This window comes from Macaca mulatta, chromosome 11 (genome assembly GCF_049350105.2).
Source record: "Macaca mulatta isolate MMU2019108-1 chromosome 11, T2T-MMU8v2.0, whole genome shotgun sequence".
In the NCBI taxonomy this organism is placed as follows: domain Eukaryota; kingdom Metazoa; phylum Chordata; class Mammalia; order Primates; family Cercopithecidae; genus Macaca; species Macaca mulatta.
Genome location: NC_133416.1, coordinates 58608654 through 58628150, shown reverse-complemented (window position 1 = coordinate 58628150; position 19497 = coordinate 58608654). Strand labels below are relative to the sequence as shown.

The 19497-nt window shown below is 42.9% G+C and overlaps 1 long non-coding RNA gene across 1 annotated transcript; it reads right to left on the bottom strand.

Moving 5' to 3' along the window:
• Window positions 1-1098: 1098 nt before the first annotated feature.
• On the bottom strand, window positions 1099-18370 carry LOC144332912 (uncharacterized). The gene is made up of 3 exons (XR_013401117.1): window positions 18311-18370; window positions 5666-5920; window positions 1099-3771 (listed from the first exon to the last, which is right to left on the bottom strand). It is a non-coding gene; the product is annotated as an uncharacterized LOC144332912 (long non-coding RNA).
• Between the last annotated feature and the right edge of the window lie 1127 nt (window positions 18371-19497).

Below are 19497 nucleotides of genomic sequence, written 5' to 3'. Positions count from 1 at the left end.
AAATTGGAAACAAGGTTGGGCTTCAGTTTCCCTGAAGCAGAATTGTTTTTCTGATGTCCTGTATAAGCCTCGTGTCTCATCTCTGAGTTTTAGTGTTCATTGCCACACACTTCATCCATCTCTTTACTATTCCTGTCATCTTGAATCTGGAATTCACATCCTACCCTCATCCCCATTTTTGTCCATCAAAATGTTAACCGTCCTTCAAAGTTAATCTCAAAAGCCACCTCTTCCAAGAAGCCTTTCTTTATTCTACTGTCCCTGATACCCCAAACAGGTGTCATCTCACCCTCCCCAGAATTCTCAAAGCACTTTTCTTATAGTAGTTGCCGTGCTGTGGTTATTTAAGTACTTTATATGTTGACTTTAGCTTACTAGAATATTATAAGTTCTTTGAAAGCAATGATTATTTTTCTTATGCCCTTCTGTATACTCAACAGAGCCTCAAGGAATCCCAGGCACATAGAAAGTGCTTAGTAAATACGAATGCTTTTAATTCAATCTAATAAAAAATGTATTGAACACCTACTAATGAACAGGCAGGCCCAAGTAACACTGTAGAGGCAGAGAAATCTAAGATATATATCTCCAAGGGAGCTTAACAGGCTAATCAGGGAAACAGGATATATGTTAATGAGTAATATTATATAAACCACGAAGATTACAAAAATTCAGAAGAGAAAATGATCTTCAGGAAGGTTTCACAGAGGACACGGATTTGAGCTAAGTCTGAAAACATAGGTAAGATTTAGCTGATCTAAGGTAAGAAGAGCAAGCATCTCAAGTCTTTGACAAAGACTTAAGAATAATAGGCCAGGCGCGGTGGCTCAAGCCTGTAATCCCAGCACTTTGGGAGGCCGAGACGGGCGGATCACGAGGTCAGGAGATCGAGACCATCCTGGCTAACACAGTGAAACCCCGTCTCTACTAAAAATACAAAAAAATAGCCGGGCGAGGTGGCGGGCGCCTGTAGTCCCAGCTACTCGGGAGGCTGAGGCAGGAGAATGGCACAAACCCGGGAGGCGGAGCTTGCAGTGAGCTGAGATCCGGCCACTGCACTCCAGCCTGGGCGACAGCGCGAGACTCCGTCTCAAAAAAAAAAAAAAAGGGAATAATAATGCACATGGCCCATTCAGGGTAGCCACAATTTGGGCCAAAGCAGAAAGTTATTGAGAAGAGCAGTGGGAGGTAAAAGTTGTGATAGAGAAAGGCTGTGGGCTGGGCATGGTGACTCACATCTGTAATCCCAGCACTTTGGGAGGCCAAGACAGATGGATCCCTTGAACCCAACAGTTCGAGACCAACCTGGGCCAACATGTAGAAACTCCATCTCTATTTTTAAAATACAAAAAAATTAGCCAGGCATGGTGGCATGCACCTGTAGTCCCAGCCCCTCAGGAAGCTGAAGTGGGAGGATCACCTGAGCCCAGGAGAGGCTTCAGTACACCACTCCACTCCAGCCAAGCTGAGAGAGTGAGACCCTGTCTCAAAAAAATAAAAAATAAAAAGAAGGCTGTGATCAAATTGTGGAGATCTGGCTAATTCATTCAGACTTTATTTTTCATATATGCTAAAAAGTAGGACACTGAAGGCTTTAGGGAAAACTTCCATGCACCAGAACCTGGGTTTAGTGGTATAAATGCATTGTGTCATTTAATAGTCATAATGTCTCTACTCTTTTTCTATTTCGCAGGTAAGAAAACTGAGGCTCAGTGAAGTTAAGCAACTTACTCAAGGTCAGGCAGTCATGAAGCTGGGATTCCATCATTCATCTATTAATTCAAAACACTTTTGCTGAGAACCTATGTATCGTGCCCTGTGTTAGATGTTGGGAAAACAGCAATTAAGACAGTGTCCTTGGCCTCATGAGCCTTACAATCAAGTGGGAGAAAGTAAACAAGTCATCAAACAAGATAATCACTAGTTATAATCACTACTGTTAAGTAAATAAAGGGTTATGCGAACAGGAGTAACTGGCATGGGATAGGGAGAACTTCTCTGAGGAGGTGGGGAAAGATTCACCTGAGGAGATGAGTCAAGGACAAGCTCTCTGATTCTAGAGTTCTTGACCACTATGTTGTATTGGCCTATACAAATGGTACCATCTCCAAAATCTGCCCTTAGGGGAGAATGGATTAGAGGGGGAAACCTGAGGCAGGGCATCAGAAAGACTGACTCTAGCAACGTGGTAATTCAGGAGCCAAGGATGGTGGCCAAAGGAAAGATGTGCCCACATCCCCCACTCCCCTGGAAGGCAAGTCCCAGCCATGGCAGAATTGGATGGAGTAGGTAGGGTAGGGAAAGGAATTGAGAAGTAGTGGTGATTCCTGGGAGGTCTGGTGAATCTGACTTCTCTCCAGTACAAATGTGGAAAAAGTCAGAGCCTCTGGCCCTTGACTCCAGGGTCAAGAGCCCCATCTTCTGGCCTATTGTGCAAATTACAAAGGGAAGTAGGCCACAGAGGCAGCAGTTAAGGTTGCTGCTATCTGGGGCACTGCAGAAGACAGACTCTACCATCCCCATCCTTAAGGATGATTTGGTCTCTCCTTCCCAGAAAAAGCTGGTTCGCTTGGCTCTAGGCACGAGGCTCCTACCATCTACTGCTCCTTACCCTGGTTGGAAAAACTCAAATACATGGCTCTCAGCCTGGGCAGCAGACAAGTCCTAGTGGAGCTGGGGTATTCAGCCAAGGACATCACCTCACACTGATTATTTTTCTAAAGAAATCAGAAAAAAACAGCATAACAGAATTCAGAGTTTCTTGAATCTTCAGTTAGCCCAGAAAGAGGCATAAAGTGGGCAAGAAAATGGAAAATACATGTGTAGAGGTAGGGACAACACATACACACACACACACACACACACGCACATCATACCAATAGGGAGGCAGGGAGGTATGCTACATGGATGGCCTCGCTTCATCCTTGCAACAACTCTGAGGTAGGCACTATCATCCCATTGTATAGATTAGAAAACTGAGGCTTGGAGATGTAACTTCCCCAGGTCACACAGCCAGCACAGTTAATAGATGGAGACACTAGACTGAGCTCAGATGAAATGATTCCACAGTGCATGAGCTTCACCACCCTACTGTCTCCCATGGGGATGCCTGGAAATTTCATCTTTCTCTAACATTCATAGGCTCCACTCTGTCTTTGTGGCTTCCTGACGTGGCCATCCTTCCAGATTTTGTTTTAGACCCATTCTTTCTCTTCTATAATACCAGTGGTTCTTAAACTTTGCGGAAAGTGGTAGGTCTTGAACTCCCTGGAGACATTAGAAAATCTATGGATTATCTTTTTCAGATAAGTAAACAAAGCCCAAAATTTTGCATATAATTGTAAGGATATGTTCACAGACTTCTCAAGGAAGCATGAGGCACCTTACGTATATGATCCTTAAATATCCTGAAAGACATTGAGATTCTTCTATTCAGAGACAGTCACAAATATAAGAAATGCATAAAGTCTGAGAAAATGTTCTTAAATAATTTGCAACCAGTTTTTTCATCAAAAGCATCTTAACTCCTCCATCAGTTTACTATGTCTCTTGTTCTGTGTGAACTGTCCAAAGGGCCACGAGGGACGAGGTCTTAGGCTTTACTTGCCATTAAATAGCTCCCAGTTTCCAACTGCATCTTATACCTGATTTTATTTCTCCACTTCTTCTTACTTACACATCTAAACCCAAGATGTGGTTGGAGGAAAAGACGTTGGGATCTGAGGAAAGACTTAATTAGGGCTTGTTCATGCTGTCGTCTGGGAGCATTTCCTGTGGAAGGGAGGGGTGAGAAGGGGAGTGAGAGAGCTTCTTTGTCAAGCTGAAAAGGTTATGCAGGTGCATGATTTGCTTTCAGCCCTTGCCAAGTCACAGCATATTGAAAGAGACTACAGAATACAATTTTCATTGTTCACAGCATGCTGCCAGCCTGGAACACTACACATCCCAGGGAAGAGTCTGAGGTGCCACAAAAGCCGAGAGCCAAGCTCCTGGCTGTGAAAATCGCTCCCCACTATTCGTCATCATCAACATCATCCACAGAACTTCGTTACACCACACTCAGTTACACTTTGCTCCAGACTGAGAGAGGCGCTGGGGCAGAATACAAGTGAAATGGCAAAACCTGACTTCTACCTTCTTTGGTATCACTATTAAGATATTTGGACAGAGGCAGAGGTAGGGGAAGGGACCTCTAGAGGGAGCAGAACAAAACAGAAAAGCTGGCTGTAAAAAACTGTTGTCATCTGCAAGTCAAGAATAGGCCTTGGAGGAGAAAAGCTGTAGGACTTCCAGATCCAGATGGGAAGCCATTCAGAAATTTGAAAGCAGCAGGTGTTAACCAAGGACTACTTGCCAAGTCCTTGATACAAGAGCTGAACACATTCATAGTCAATACATTTATCTTATCCATGTCTAACCAAACCTAACCCTGCTTAGAAATCAGGTCTATTTAAAGTAATTTCATTCCACATCTTATCTATTTAGGGATAAGACCTCCTGAGCTTGTTATACTAAGTATTATACTAAGTAGAGAAGTTCTTATTTCACTTTTAGCCCATAGGCCTGGGATAGCTTTAAGGTGGCAGCAAATTCAACACCTGACATTTGTAATCACTACTATCTCATTTATCTTCAATGGATTGGTAAATATACACAGAATATTTGAAGTCTAGGAAGTGGAAATGTAGCTAGGTATAGGGACTTGCCCAGGGCAGTTCATAGCAGAGCTGAGTCAAGAACTACTAACGCTTTCTACTTAATTGTATGGCTTCCTAGAAATATTATTCCATTCAGCCATTTCCTGCATGAAACTGAACTGACTCCAATGAAACAGTGAAAATGTAAATCTTCTTTAGAACTGACATTAACCCCTCCCCCACAAGCAAAAGCCCAGGGTTTCTACTCGTTACCCTTTCCCATAAGATGAGAGTTTTCACATAATTTCCACTTTGGAAAGCTTGTCAGTGACACCCATTCATTAGTTTACTGAAAAAACTCCCATGGAGTTCTGAAAATAACTATTACTGAAGCACATTGTCTGACATAGATATAAATTCAATCCAAGCTACTCTTACTTCCAGTGATACTTCCCTTGAGGCCTTTTATTTTGCAGTTTTTTGTGTGTATATATATATACAATTTTATATATATTTTATATATATAAAAAAGATACCCATTCAGACATTAGGACTGGAGCAAAAAGGAAGGGATAGAATGCGAATTTATTTCACTTATCTTTTTTCTATCTCTAACATTTTACCAAAGTGAAAGGGCCAGCCGCCTCCTTAAAGAAGGCAGAGTTATTTAGTCCTTTCTGCAAACCAACGGAAAATATAAGAAAGAGTATTTGCTAGATTTACCAAAAAACAGAGCTGTGAGATGGTTAGCCAACAAATAGCAGAGGAAAAAATACAATCTTAAAACACATGTAAAGATAACCAGCTTTGTTTGGGGTAGGCAAAATGGACTAGAGCCATTATAATTAGACTATAACTTGTATATTGTTTTGGGTCTCTCCGGAACTTGTCCCTGCCCTCTAAGAATTCTTGGAAGAAACTTAAATGTCCTATAGACCAGTTCCTACCCAATACAATTCCCCTCCACTCCATCCCAGAGAAGGAGCCATCTGATTTTCCCTGGATATCTCTAGTGACAGAGTACTCACCATTGAACGAGGCTGGCAGCACCACTCCAGGTTCAATCTGCCTCCTTGAAGCTTTCACTCTTCATTCCAAATGCTCTCCTCTGTAGCTCCAAAGGCAAAGTCTGCTCACTCTTCTACGTGACAGTCCTTCAAATTCTTGTAGACCATTATGATATCTTCCCTTGTTCTTATCTTCCTGAGACAGGGCTTGATCAGGATGGGATTACTGTCTCCAGCAAGCCACTTGCACCCCTATACTTCCAGACTGCCAGGAATCTGGAATTTAGCAACAGTTTAAAAAGACTTCCAGGGCCGGGCGCGGTGGCTCAAGCCTGTAATCCCAGCACTTTGGGAGGCCGAGACGGGTGGATCACGAGGTCAGGAGATCAAGATCATCCTGGCTAACACGGTGAAACCCCGTCTCTACTAAAAAATACAAAAAAAAAAAAAAAAAAACTAGCCGGGCGAGGTGGCGGGCGCCTGTAGTCCCAGCTACTCCAGAGGCTGAGGCAGGAGAATGGCGTGGACCCGGGAGGCGGAGCTTGCAGTGAGCTGAGATCCAGCCACTGCACTCCAGCCTGGGCTACAGAGCGAGACTCCCTCTCAAAAAAAAAATAAAAATAAAAAAAAATAAAAAGACTTCCAGCCAGACATGGCTCATGCCTGTAATCCCAGCACTTTGGGAGGCTGAGGCGGGCGGATCACCTGAGGTCACGAGTTAGAGACCAGCTTGGCCAACATGGCAAAATCCTGTTTCTACTAAAAATACAAAAATTAGGCCCGGCGCGGTGGCTCACACCTGTAATCCCAGCACTTGGGAGGCCAAGATGGGCGGATCACGAGATCAGGAGTTTGAGACCAGCCTGGCCAACATAGTGAAATCCCACCTCTACTAAAAATACAAAAATTAGCCAGGCGTGGTGGCGCACACCTGTAGTCTCAGCCACTGGGAGGCTGAGGCAGGAGAATTGCTTGAACCCAGGAGGTGGAGGCTGCAGTGAGCCAAGATCACCCCACTGCATACCAGCCTGGGTGACAGTGTGAGACTTTGTCTCAAAAAAATAAATCTAAAAAAAACTACAAAAATTAGCTGGGCGTGGTGGCACATGCCTGTAATCCCAGCTACTCGGGAGGCTGAGGCAGGAGAATCACTTGAGCCCAGGAGGCGGAGGTTGCAGTGAGCCAAGATCATGCCATTGCACTCCAACCTGGGCAACAGAGCAAGACTCCATCTCTCTTTTTTTTTGAGACAGGGAGTCTCACTCTGTCACCCAAGCTGGTAAGATCTTGCCTCAAACTCCTGGGTGCAAGTGATCCTCCCACCTAGGCCTCCTGAGTAGCTGACATTACAGGCACGCTCACGGCCAGCTAACTTTTGTATTTTTTGTAGATAAAGGATTTCACCATGTTACCCAGGCTGCTTTTGAACTCCTGAGCTCAAGCAATCCACCCACCTTGGCCTCCCAACGTGCTGGGATTACAGGCATGAGCTACCGCACCGGCCAAGAGACAATTCTTATTCTTAGGAGATGCATGCTGCTGTGTTAAGGTAGAGTATCATGATGTCCACAACTTACTTTTGAATGATACAGCAATACAGATATAGAAACAGATAGATATGCCTAGATAGCTATATAAGGAGAAACAAAGCAAATATGACAAAATGTTAACAATTGTGGAAGCTTTACAGGTGTTCATTGTCCTTGTTTTGTTTTGTTTTGTTTTGAGACAGAGTCTCACTCTGTCACTCAGGCTGGAGTGCAGTGGCACTATTTTGGCTCACCACAAGCTCTGCCTCCTGGGTTCAAGTGATTCTCATGCCTCAGGCTCCCAAGTAACTGAAATTACAGGCGTATGCCACCACGCCCGTCTAATTTTTGTATTTTTAGTAGAGATGGGGTTTCACCTTGTTGACCAGGCTGGTCTCAAACTCCTGGCTTCAAGCAATCTGCCTGTCACATCCTCCCAAAGTGCTGGGATTACAGGCAAGAGCCACCGCGCCCAGCCTACTGTCCTTGTGTTTCAGCGTCAATTTGTTTCAAAATTTTCACAATTAAAGGTTGGGAAATAAAGGGCCAGAAAAGGTGGGAGAGAATGAAAGTGAAATAGAGACATGTTCAAAAACACAAATTCTCAAAAAAAAAAAAAAAAAAAAGACCTCCATCAAACAGGCAAATTCCCCAGGCCGCTGGGTACTACTTAGGACAGCACTAGTCCTAAGCTGGCGAAATGCCGAAGGTACAGATTATTCCCAGGATAAGAGTCATGGCTAAAACAAGGTAACTCAGAAAGTTTGAAAGATAAAAGAATGAGCAAAGGTATACCAAGTAAATTTTTAAAAAGGAAGAGAGTAGAGCTCGTGCCATTACCTTTTGGTAATATTGATTTCAAGGCAAAAATTATTAAATTAGACCAATATAGGCACTGTATATTTTTATACTTAATTTTATTTTAGATTCGGGGGTACAGTTTTATTTCTTATGCAGGTATAGTGTGTAATGCTGGGGACTGGGCTTCTAGTATGCCCATTACCCAACTGGTGAACACTGTACCTGATAGGTAAATTCTCAGTGCTCACCTCCCTTCTGCCCTCTCCCCTTTTGGAGTCCACAGTGTCTGTTATTTCCATATTTGTGTCCAAGATAGGCAATTTATAACAATAAAGGTTTACATTACAATGAAGATATAACACATATCTGAGTAAACAAATAACATAGCAACAAAGATATAAAACAAAGTTTACTGGACATACAAGGAAGAATCAACACACATTATACTGAGAAGAGCTTATTTTACCTATGTCAGCCTGTGACAGAGCAAGACAAAAAATAAGTAAAGCTCACAATTGGAAAACCTAGAGGAAATGGATAAATTTCTGAACACCTACAACCTACCAAGATTGAACCAGGAAGACACAGAACCCCTGAACAGAGCAGTAACAAATACCAAGATTGAATCAGTAATAAAACGTCTCCCAACAAGGAAAAGCCCAGAACTGGATGGCTTTCCCGCTGAATGCTATCAAACACTTAAGAAGAACTAACATCAATTATTCTCAAACTATTCCAAAAAATCAAAGAGCGGGGAATTCTCTGTAACTCATTCTATAAGGCCAGCATTACTGTGATATCAGAATTAGGTTGGTGCAAAAGTAATTGTGGTTTTTGCCTGTTTTTTCCCCCCCAATGGTAAAAACCACAATTACTTTTGTACCAACCTAATAGACAAGGATATAACAATAACAAAAAAGAAAACTACAGGCCAATATTTCTGATGAACATACGGACAAAAAACCCTCAACAAAATCAAACCAAGTCCAACAACACATCAAAAAGATACTGCATCATGATCAAGTGGGATTTATCCCAGGGATGCAAGAATGGCTGAACAGATGCAAATCAATATACATCACATTAACAGAATGAAGGACCAAAAACCATATGATTATTTCCATAGATGCTAAAATAGCATTTGGTAAAATCCAACCACCTTTCATGATAAAAGCTCTCAATGTATTAGGCATAAAAGGAACATACCTCCATACAATAAAGGCCCACATATAATAAATCCACAGCTAATATACTGAATGAGGAAAAGCTGAAAGCCTTTTCTCTAAGAACTAGAATAAGACAAGGATGTCCACTTTCACCACTCTTTTTTGAGATAGGCGCTCACTGTGTCACCCAGGTGAGAGTACAGTGGCGCAATCACAACTCATTGCAACCTCAACCTCCCAGACTCAAGTGATCTTCCCACTTCATTTTATGATTTTTTTGTAGAGATGAGATCTCACTATGTTGCCCAGGCTGGTCTCAAACTCCTGGGCTCAAGTGGTCCTCCTGCCTAGCCTTCCCAAAATGCCAGGATTACATATGTAAGCCACTACATCCAGCCCACTCTTATTCAACATAATACTGTAAGTCCTATCCAGATCACCCAGGCAAGAAAAACAAATAAAAGGCATTCAGATTGGCCAGGCGCGGTGGCTCACACCTGTAATCCCAGCACTTTGGGAGGCCGAGGCGGGCGGATCACGAGGTCAGGAGATCGAGATCATCCTGACTAACACAGTGAAACCCCGTCTCTACTAAAAATACAAAAAATTAGCCGGGCGTGGTGGCAGGCACCTGTAGTCCCAGCTACTCAGGAGACTGAGGCAGGAGAATGGCGTGAACCCAGGAGGCAGAGCTTGCAGTGAGCTGAGATCGCGCCACTGCACTCCAGCCTGGGCGAGAGAGAGACACTCCGTCTCAAAAAAAAAGGCATTCAGATTAAAGAGGATGTCAGACTTTCCCTCCTTGCAGATGACATGAACTTATAGTAGAAAAACCTAAGGACTCTACCAAAAAACTCTTAAAACTGACCAACAAAGTCAGTAAAATTGCAGTATACAAGGTAAACATATAAAAATCAACAGTTTTTCTATATGCCAATAATGAACTAGCTGAAAAATAAGCGAAGAAAGCAATCCCACTTACAATAGCTACAAAAAAAAAAAAAAAAAAAAGACCCAGGAATAAATTTAACCAAGGAGGTGAGAGATCTCTGCAAGAAAACTACAAAACACTGATGAAAGAAATTGAAGAGGGCACAAACAAACAGAAAGACATCCCCTGCTCATGGATGGGGAGAATTAATATTGTTAAAATGACCATACTACCCAAAACAATCTACGGATTCAATGCAGTCCCTACAAAAATACCAAAGACATTCATCACAGAAATAGAAAAAATCATCCTAAAATTTGTCTGGAACCAAAGAAGATCCCAAATAGCCAAAGCAATCCTGAGCAAAAAGAACAAAGTTGGAGGCATCACACTACGTGACTTCAAAATATACCACAGAGCTAGAATAAGCAAAGCCAGCATGGTATTGGTATAAAAACAGACACACAGACCAACGAAACAGAATAGAGAACCCAGAAATAAATCCACATATTTGCAGCCAACTGATTGATTTTCAACAAAGGTGTGAAGAACATGCACTGGGGAAAGGACACCCTCTTCAATAAATGATGCTGGGAAAACTGGCTATCCATATGCAGAGGAATGAAACCGGACCCTATCTTTTACCATATACAAAAATTAACTCAACATGAATTAAAGACTTAAATGTAAGACCAGGAACTATAAATACTACTACTAGAAGAAAACATACAGGAAATGCTTTGGAATATGGATCTAGGCAAAGTATTTCATGGCTAAGACTTCAAAAGCATAGGCAACAAAAACAAAAATAGACAAATAGGACTACATTAAAGTAAAAAGCTCTTTCACGGCAAGGGAAACAATCAACAGAGTAAAGACACAACCTGTAGAATGAGAGAAATTATTTGCAAACTATTCATTCAACAAGAAACTAATACCTAGAATATGTAAAGAACTCAATAGCAAGATATAAAACAATCCCATGAAAAAATGAACAAAGGATCTGAATAGACATTTCTCAAAAGAAGACATACAAATGGTGAACAGGTATATGAAAACAATGCTCAGCATCACTAACAGGGAAATGCAAATAAAAACCACAATGACATATCATCTCACCCCAGCCAGGATGGCTATTAATTAAAAGACAGAATGCTGGTGAGGATGCAGGGAAAAGGGAACTCTTATAAACTGATAGTAACAATGTGTATTAGTACAGACATTATGGAAAACAGTATGGAGGTTTCTAAAAAAACTAAAAATAGAACTATCATGTGATCCAGTAATCTGATCACTGGGTATTTATCCAAAGGAAAGGAAATGAGTATATCAAAGGGATACTTGCATCTCCATGCACTATTCACAATAGTCAAGATATGGAATCTGCCTAAGTGTCCATCAATGGATGAATGAATAAGAAAAATGTGGGCCGGGCGCGGTGGCTCAAGCCTGTAATCCCAGCACTTTGGGAGGCCGAGACGGGCGGATCACGAGTTCAGGAGATCGAGACCATCCTGGCTAACACGGTGAAACCCCGTCTCTACTAAAAAATACAAAAAAGTAGCCGGGTGAGGTGGCGGGCGCCTGTAGTCCCAGCTACTCGGGAGGCTGAGGCAGGAGAATGGCGTAAACCTGGGAGGCGGAGCTTGCAGTGAGCTGAGATCCAGCCACTGCACCCCAGCCTGGGTGGCAGAGCAAGACTCCGTCTCAAAAAAAAAAAAAAAAAAAAGAAAAGAAAAATGTGGTATTTACACACAATTGAATGCTATTAAGCATAAAAAAGAATGAATTTCTATTGTTCGCAGCAACATGGATGGAACTGGATGTCATTATATTAAGTGAAATAAGCTAGGTACAGAAAGACGAATATCACATGTTCTCATATGAGAGCTTAAAAAAGTTCATCTTATAGAAATAGAGAGCAGTATGATAGTTACCAGAGGCTAGGATGAGCAGGGGCAGGTGGGGAATGAACATAGGTTGGTTAATGGATAAAAGCCTACAGTTAGATAGAAGAAATAAGTTCTAGTGTCCAATAGCACAGTAGGGTGACTACAGTTAACAACAATTTATTGTATATTGCAAAATAGCTAGAAGAGAAGATTTGAAATATTCCCAAGACAAAGAAATAATAAATGTTCAAGGTAATGGATATCCTAAATACCCTGATTTGATCAATACATGCTGTATGCATGTATTAAAATATCACATGTACCCCATAGATATATACAATTATTATGCATCAACTAAAACATTTTTAAAAATAAAGATGTACATCCAAGTAATGTAATTCATATGATCTAATTGATATATATTAAATTCTATATTTTGGAAACAAAGAATACATATTTTCAATGGTTCATGGAGTATTCATCAAAATTGATTATTAGGCCAAAAAACAAAGACCCTCAATAATTTTGATAGAGTGAAAGCCATCCTGTTGTCATGAGATAATAAAACTTGAAATCAGTAACAATTTTTCTTTTTTTGAGACAGGATCTCACCCTGTCACCCAGGCTGGAGTACAGTGGCACCATCACAGCTCACTGCAGCCTGGAAGTCCTGGGCTTAAGCAATCCTCCCACCTCAGCCTCCCGAGTAGCTGGGATCACAGGCACATGCCACCAGGCCCGGCTAATTTTTGTATTTTTTGTAGAGAAGGGGTTTCAACCTCCTGGGCTCAAGCGATCCTCTGGCTTTGGCCTCCTAAAGCGCCGAGATTACAGGAATGAGCCACCATGCCCAGACAACAATTTTTTTTAACTCTACTAATAGAACTTCTTAAACGCTTAAGCAGCTCTTTCAACTGAAACTGCAGAAGACTAGAACCAAACATATTTTATAGCTTTAAATAATTACATACATAAATACGAAAATGAAAATAAATGAATTAAGCATCCAACTCAAAAAGTTAGAAAAAGAACCACAAAATAACTTAAAAACGACTTTTTGTGTGTGTGTGTGTGGCAGTGTCTCGCTCTCATCATCCGGGCTGGAGTACAATGGCATAACCACAGCTCACCGTAGCCTCAACTTCCTGGGCTCAGATGATCCTCCTACCTCAGCCTCCTGAGTAGCTGGGACTACAGGTGCACACCACCACACCTAGCTAATTTTTTGTATTTTTAGTAGATACGGGGTTTTGCTATGTTGCCCAGGCTAGTCTTGAATTCCGGGGCTCAAATAATCCACCCACCTCAGCCTCCCAAAGTGCTGGGATTACAGATGTGAGCCACTGCACCCAGCCTAAAGAAAGACTTTTTAAAGATAAATGTAGAAATTACTAAATTAGAAAATTGAAAAGCAATAGAGCATCAGAAAAGATTAAAGCATCAGCTAACCAAATCATTGCATAGGGGGGGAACAGGGAAGGAGAAAAAACGTAAATGCAAATAATAATACATGAGAATAAATAACCTCCACTGATAAAAAAAAAAAAATGCTCAACTCTGTATAAGGAACTGAAATCTCAATTAAACAGGTAATTCTGTATTGAAAAAAAAAATAGATTGTTGGGCCAGGAGCAGTGGCTCACACTTGTATTCCCAGCACTTTGGGAGGCTGAGATGGGATGATGGCTTGAGCCCAGGAGTTTGAGGTTACAGTGAGTTATGATCCTGCCACTGCATTCCAGCCTGGGCAACAAAGTGAGAGCCTATCTCAAAAAAAAAAAAAGAAAAGAAAAGAAAACAGAAAAAAGAAAGATTGTTCGAAGAGATAGGAAATCCAAACCATGGAGTGTAGGAAGGGGGACAAGAAAGTTTTTAAGAAATCCCCTCTAACTAAAAAATTATTGGCTAGGCATGGTGACTCACACCTGTAATCCCAACAGTTTGGGAGGCTGAGGCAGGTGGATCACCTGAGGTCAGGAGTTTGAGACCAGCCTGGCCAACATGGTGAAACCCCTTCTCTACTAAAAATACAAAAAAAAATTAGCTGGGCCTGGTGGCGCATACCTGTAATCCTAGCTATTCGGGAGACTGAGACAGGAGAATTACTTGAACCTGGGAGGCAGAGATTGCAGTGAGTGGAGATTGCGCCACTGCACTCCAGCCTGGGCAACAAGAGTGAAAATTCTGTCTCAAAAAAAAAAAAAAAAAAAAAAAAAGATTAATTTCAAGACCAGATGCATTCGGGATGACTCTAACCAGAAGAATCAAAGCCAGCGTCATACTTAATGGGAAAATAGAAATATATTTCCGGTAAAGTAAAAAACTAGCTAAAGATGATGAAGAACACTACTGTTACCTGGTGGGTGGGGAAGGATTGAATAGGTCAATGTGTAACCAAGTATCTCAGCTTCAAGATGCATTTTAAAACTTTTTTTCCTCTAAACCCAAAATATAGCCTTGAAATGTGCTTTAAAACTCTGTTTTCCTCCCTTTCCTGCCAGGCACTCCCATGCATTGTGCTTACTTATCTAATTATGTGCTTGCTTAGAAATTCCACGGACCAATTCTGAAATAAACCAGGCATAGAGACCCAGCTGCAGAATCTCCTTCAGGAAAGTTACAAATGATGACGCCATCACCATCAGGCCAAAGTCAAACTGATGCCAACCAGGCCTCGGGAGGGGCGATTATCAAGATAGCCATGGAACGAGACACACAGAACCTGCACCCAACATTTCCACATGTTTCCCATACCACATTTTCCTTCTTAAATCCCCTTACTCAGCCCAAAAAGTTGAAATGGTTTTTTGGAAGCATGAGCCTAGCCATTTCCTCAACTGCTGGTACTTCACCACACCTCACCTCTTGAGTATTTGGCTTCTCAGGCAGCAACCAGCCAGACTTACATTTGGTTACAAATGGAACTTGACAACAGAAAAAAATAAAATGTATAAAAATCAGAGGTGTAGTGGTGCACACCTATAGTCCCAGCCACTAGGGAGGCTGAGGCAGGAGGATCCCTTGAGTCCAGAAGTTCAAGGCTGCAGTGTAGTATGATTGCACCTATGAACAGCCACTGTGCTCCTGCCTGGGAAACACAGCAAGACCCCATCTCTTTAAAAATATCAAAAAGAAAGAGATTAAATTATATTATTGTAAACCTAGAAAACCTAAGAGAATCAACTGAAAATGATTTCAAATGGTAAGAAAATTCAGAGAAGTGAGTGACTAGGCAAAAGAATATTATGCAAAAATCAATAGCTTTCCTATAACACAAAACACAACTGATTAGATAACAAGATGAGAGAAAAGATTCCTGTTATATTAGCAAGCAAAGAGAGAAAAGATCTAGCAAACAGTAAATAGTGTGCAAGAACTATAAGAAAAAAATCATTAAAATACTACTGAGTGGCACAAAAGAGTCTTGAGTAGATTGAATAACTGTATATCTGATAGGAAAAACTCAATTTTATTAAAGATGTTAGCCAGGTGTAGTGGTGTGCACCTGTAGTCCCAGCTACTCGGTAGGCTGAGATGGGAGGATTGCTTGAGCCTGGGAGGGCAAAGCTGCAGTCAGTCATGATTGTGCCACTGCACTCAGCCTGGGCAACAGAGTGAGATCCTGTCTCAAAAAAAAAAAAAAAAAAGTATACATGTATGTTACTTCTCCTTTCACTCATCTATAAATTTCAGGACATCACAATAAAATTATGAACAGGGTTTTTTTTAATTAATGGGCAAGCAAAAATATCCAGAATAACTCTGACAAACAAAAACAAGACTGGGTAGCTAGTCAGATGCGTTTCTCACTCCTCTGTTCTAAAAGGAAAATGTTCTGCAGTGAGCATCACACTGGCAGTTTCCTTTTCTTGAGGAACAGGTGGGAAGGGGCCCAGCAACAGCTCCCTAGACAGGCACTCCATTCCACCCTTCCCTCCAGATGCAACATCACTGCTGTGTGGCTCCAGCAGAGCCCCAGCTCCCTTCAGCCATACTCCTGGGCAGCCTCAGGCCGTCAAGCAGAGAGAGGCGAACACCATGCTCCTGCGCCATCGCCCCTGAGCAGCACCTCCAAATACTGGGAGCACTGGTCTTTGCCATCTCAAAGCTCCACCACCACATCTCTCAGAAAACCCATTATAGGCCGGGCGCAGTGGCTCACGCCTGTAATCCCAGCAGTTTGGGAAACGGAGGTGGGCAGATCACCTAAGGTCTGGAGTTCGAGACCAGCCTGGCCAACGTGACAAAACCTCATGTCTACTAAAGAAAAATACAAAAACTTAGCTGGGTGTGGCGCCTGTAATCCTAGCTACTCAGGAGGCTGAGACGTAAGAGTCGCTTGAACCCAGGGGACGGAGGTTGCAGCGAGCCAAGATTGTGCCACTGCACTCTAGCCTGGATGACAGAGTGAGACTCTGCCTCAAAAACAAACAAAAACCCATTATAGGTTGAATTGTGTCCCCCAGAAAAAGATATGGTGAAGTCCTAACCCCAGCTCCCAATACCTGAGAATGTAACGTTATTTGGAAATAAGGTCCTTGCAGGTGTAATCAGTTAAGATGAGGTCATACTGGAGTAGGGTGGGCTCCTAATCCAATACGACTGGTGTCCTTATAAGGAGCCAGACATGTGAAGACACAGTGTGACAGGGAAAACACCATATGAGGCTGGAGAATTGGAGTGCTGCCTGCACAGGCCAAGGAACACAAAAAATTGCCAGCCAGCCACCAGGCGCTAGGAAGAGGGAAGGAAGGGTTACCATACAGACTTCAGAGCTAGCATGGCCTTGCAGATTTCTTCAGCACTATGAGACAGTAAACATGTTTGGAGCCACCCAGTTTGTGGTACTTTGTTATAGCAGCCCTAGGGAACGAATACAGATGCTGTGCGCCTCCCACACCAGGGCAGGCAGCTGAGCACCCAGTGGCCTGGTGGAAAAACCAAGAGTTTATGCAGGCAATTTAGAGCAATTCAGTTAGGGGCATACTTCCTGGAGAGCAAGGAGCCTATGCTTTAGAGACACACCCCGCTATGGTTTGAATGTGTCTCTCCAAAATTATATTGAAATCTATGTTGAAGCCAGGCATGGTGGCTCACACCTCTGATTCCAGCTCTTTGGGAGGCCAAGGTGGGCAGATCACTTGAGCTGCGGAGTTTCAGACCAGCCTTGGCAACATAGAGGGGTCCCATTTCTACCAAAAAAAAATTTTTTTTTAAATTTGCCAGGTATGGTGATGCACGCCTGTAGTGCCAGCTACTTGGGAGGCTGAGGCAGGAGGATTGCTTGAGCCTAAGAGTTCCAGGCTACAGTGAGCTATGATTGTGTCGCTGAACTCCAGCCTGGGCAACAGAGCAAAACCTCATCTCTAAAAAACGAAAAAGCAGCCGGGCACGGTGGCTCACGCTTGTAATCCCAGCACTTTGGGAGGCCGAGGCAGGTGGATCACCTAAGGTCGGGAGTTCAAGACCAGCCTGACCAACATGGGGAAACCCCGTCTCTACTAAAAATACAAAATTAGCTGGGGTGGTGGCACATGCCTGTAATCCCAGCTACTCGGGAGGCTGAGGCAGGAGAATCGCTTGAACCCGGGAGGCGGAGGTTGCGGTGAGCCGAGATCGCGCCATTGCACTCCAGCCTGGGCAAAAAGAGCGAAACTCTGTCTCAAAAAAAAAAAAAAAAACGAAAAAGCAAGCAAGCAATTTATGTTGAAATTTAATCTCTAATGCAACAGTATTAGTGGTAGTCCTTTAGAGGATGATTAGGCCATGAAGGCTCCTCCCGTCAGTCAAGTTGCCCTTCCGCCTCCCTCCATGCCAGGACATAGCAACAAGGCACCATCTTGGAAGCGGAGAGCAGCCCTCACCAGACACCAAGCCTGCCAGCACCCTGATCTTGGACTTAGCCTCCAGACTGAGAAATAGATTTCGTTGTTTACCGATTTCCCTGTCTCAGGCATTTTGTTACAGCAGCCCAAATGGAGTAAGATACACCCCCAGGAATAAAATACCACTGCAGTATCCACTTCCTTTCACAGGCCTCAAACGCTGCCCGGCTTCTGCAGGGAGGACTGCCTGGCCTAGCCTGGCTCCTCCTCAGTAGCTGCCATGCCCTGCTGCAATGAGCCCTACCAGCCAGACCCAAGTTCCCCTCAACACTAGTAACCCCAGGGATCTGGGGGAGAGGGTGAAACCTCAGAGGGCCACAGACCTGGTATCACTGCATGTGGGGCCTGGAGCACTAAATTATGAGGAATAACAGGGGCATGTTATTTACTCCCCAAATTGTGGGGGCCACCAATGTCACACAAATGCCCTTTACTCTATTTGTGTCTCTCCCACTTACCTACCTGGCAAACTTCTACTCATTCATCACCAACCAGGTCATGTCACCTCTTCTAAATCCTTCTGAAGCAGCAAGTGAATTTAGCCACTTCCCTCTTCATGCCACCACTGGGCCTCCTACATACACCCCTTTGTTACACATTCATATCACATTCTAGAGTGACTGTGCTGGAGACTGGAAGCTCCTTACAGATAGGGACCAGGTCTTTCTTGTCTTTCTCCCTAGTACCTAACACTCTACCCCACATCAACAATGCTTTATGGCTTCCACAGTGCTTTCAAATGCATTAACCTTTCCAACTGTGAATAGACTTACAATGTTATTTATACCAGGCCAAAATCTCTCCCTTGGGATAATTTTACTTGCAGTTGGTGATCTCCCTCATTAGACAAAGACGTCCTGAGAGTGAAAGACTAGCTCTTTGCCCTCCTCTGGTCCTAACCCCACTTACACAGAAGTAAATGCAACTACAGCTGCTGCTACAGCTGCTGCTACAGCTGCCTCTGCCCATGTGGCTACCACCACATTTGCTACTGTTGGGATACTATCAAGGAAATGCCCTGATAACCCCATTACATCACCTCTCTGGTGTGTTTGTCCTGTGTATCTCCAGGGAACCAGACAGTCCAATTTGTTTAATGCCACATGATCTGCAGCACTCACACCCTATTTTACAGCCTTAATCTAATTTATTATAGGCATCATTACATGGCTCTGTTTTTCTGAAAAACAAGTCACCTCTTATGTGTGGTATTTGATGATCATCACTCTCCTAGTTGACAAAGGCTGGAACTTTTTACATCTCTTTTCTAGTAATAGATAATATTTCTTCCTGGAATGAATTGAAAACCTTAATAATGTTTATAACCTTTGACCTGGTAAATTTCATCCTAGAAGTTTATCCTAAGAAAACGGCCATGGGGTCCTGCAGGCATGGTGGCTCATGCTTATAATCCCAGCACTTTGGAAGGCCCAGGTGGGAGGATTGCTTGAGGCCGGGAGTTTGAGACCAGTCTGGGAAACATAGCAAGACCCTGTCTCTACAAAGAAAAGAAAAAGAAAGAAAATGGCCATAGATGAACATAAACGGGGTTTACAGCAGCATTATTTATATGTAATGGGGGAGACCCCCACTGGGGAATTTGGGTGCAACCTCTTCAAAGCAAACATGAGGGACAGGATTAGGCACAG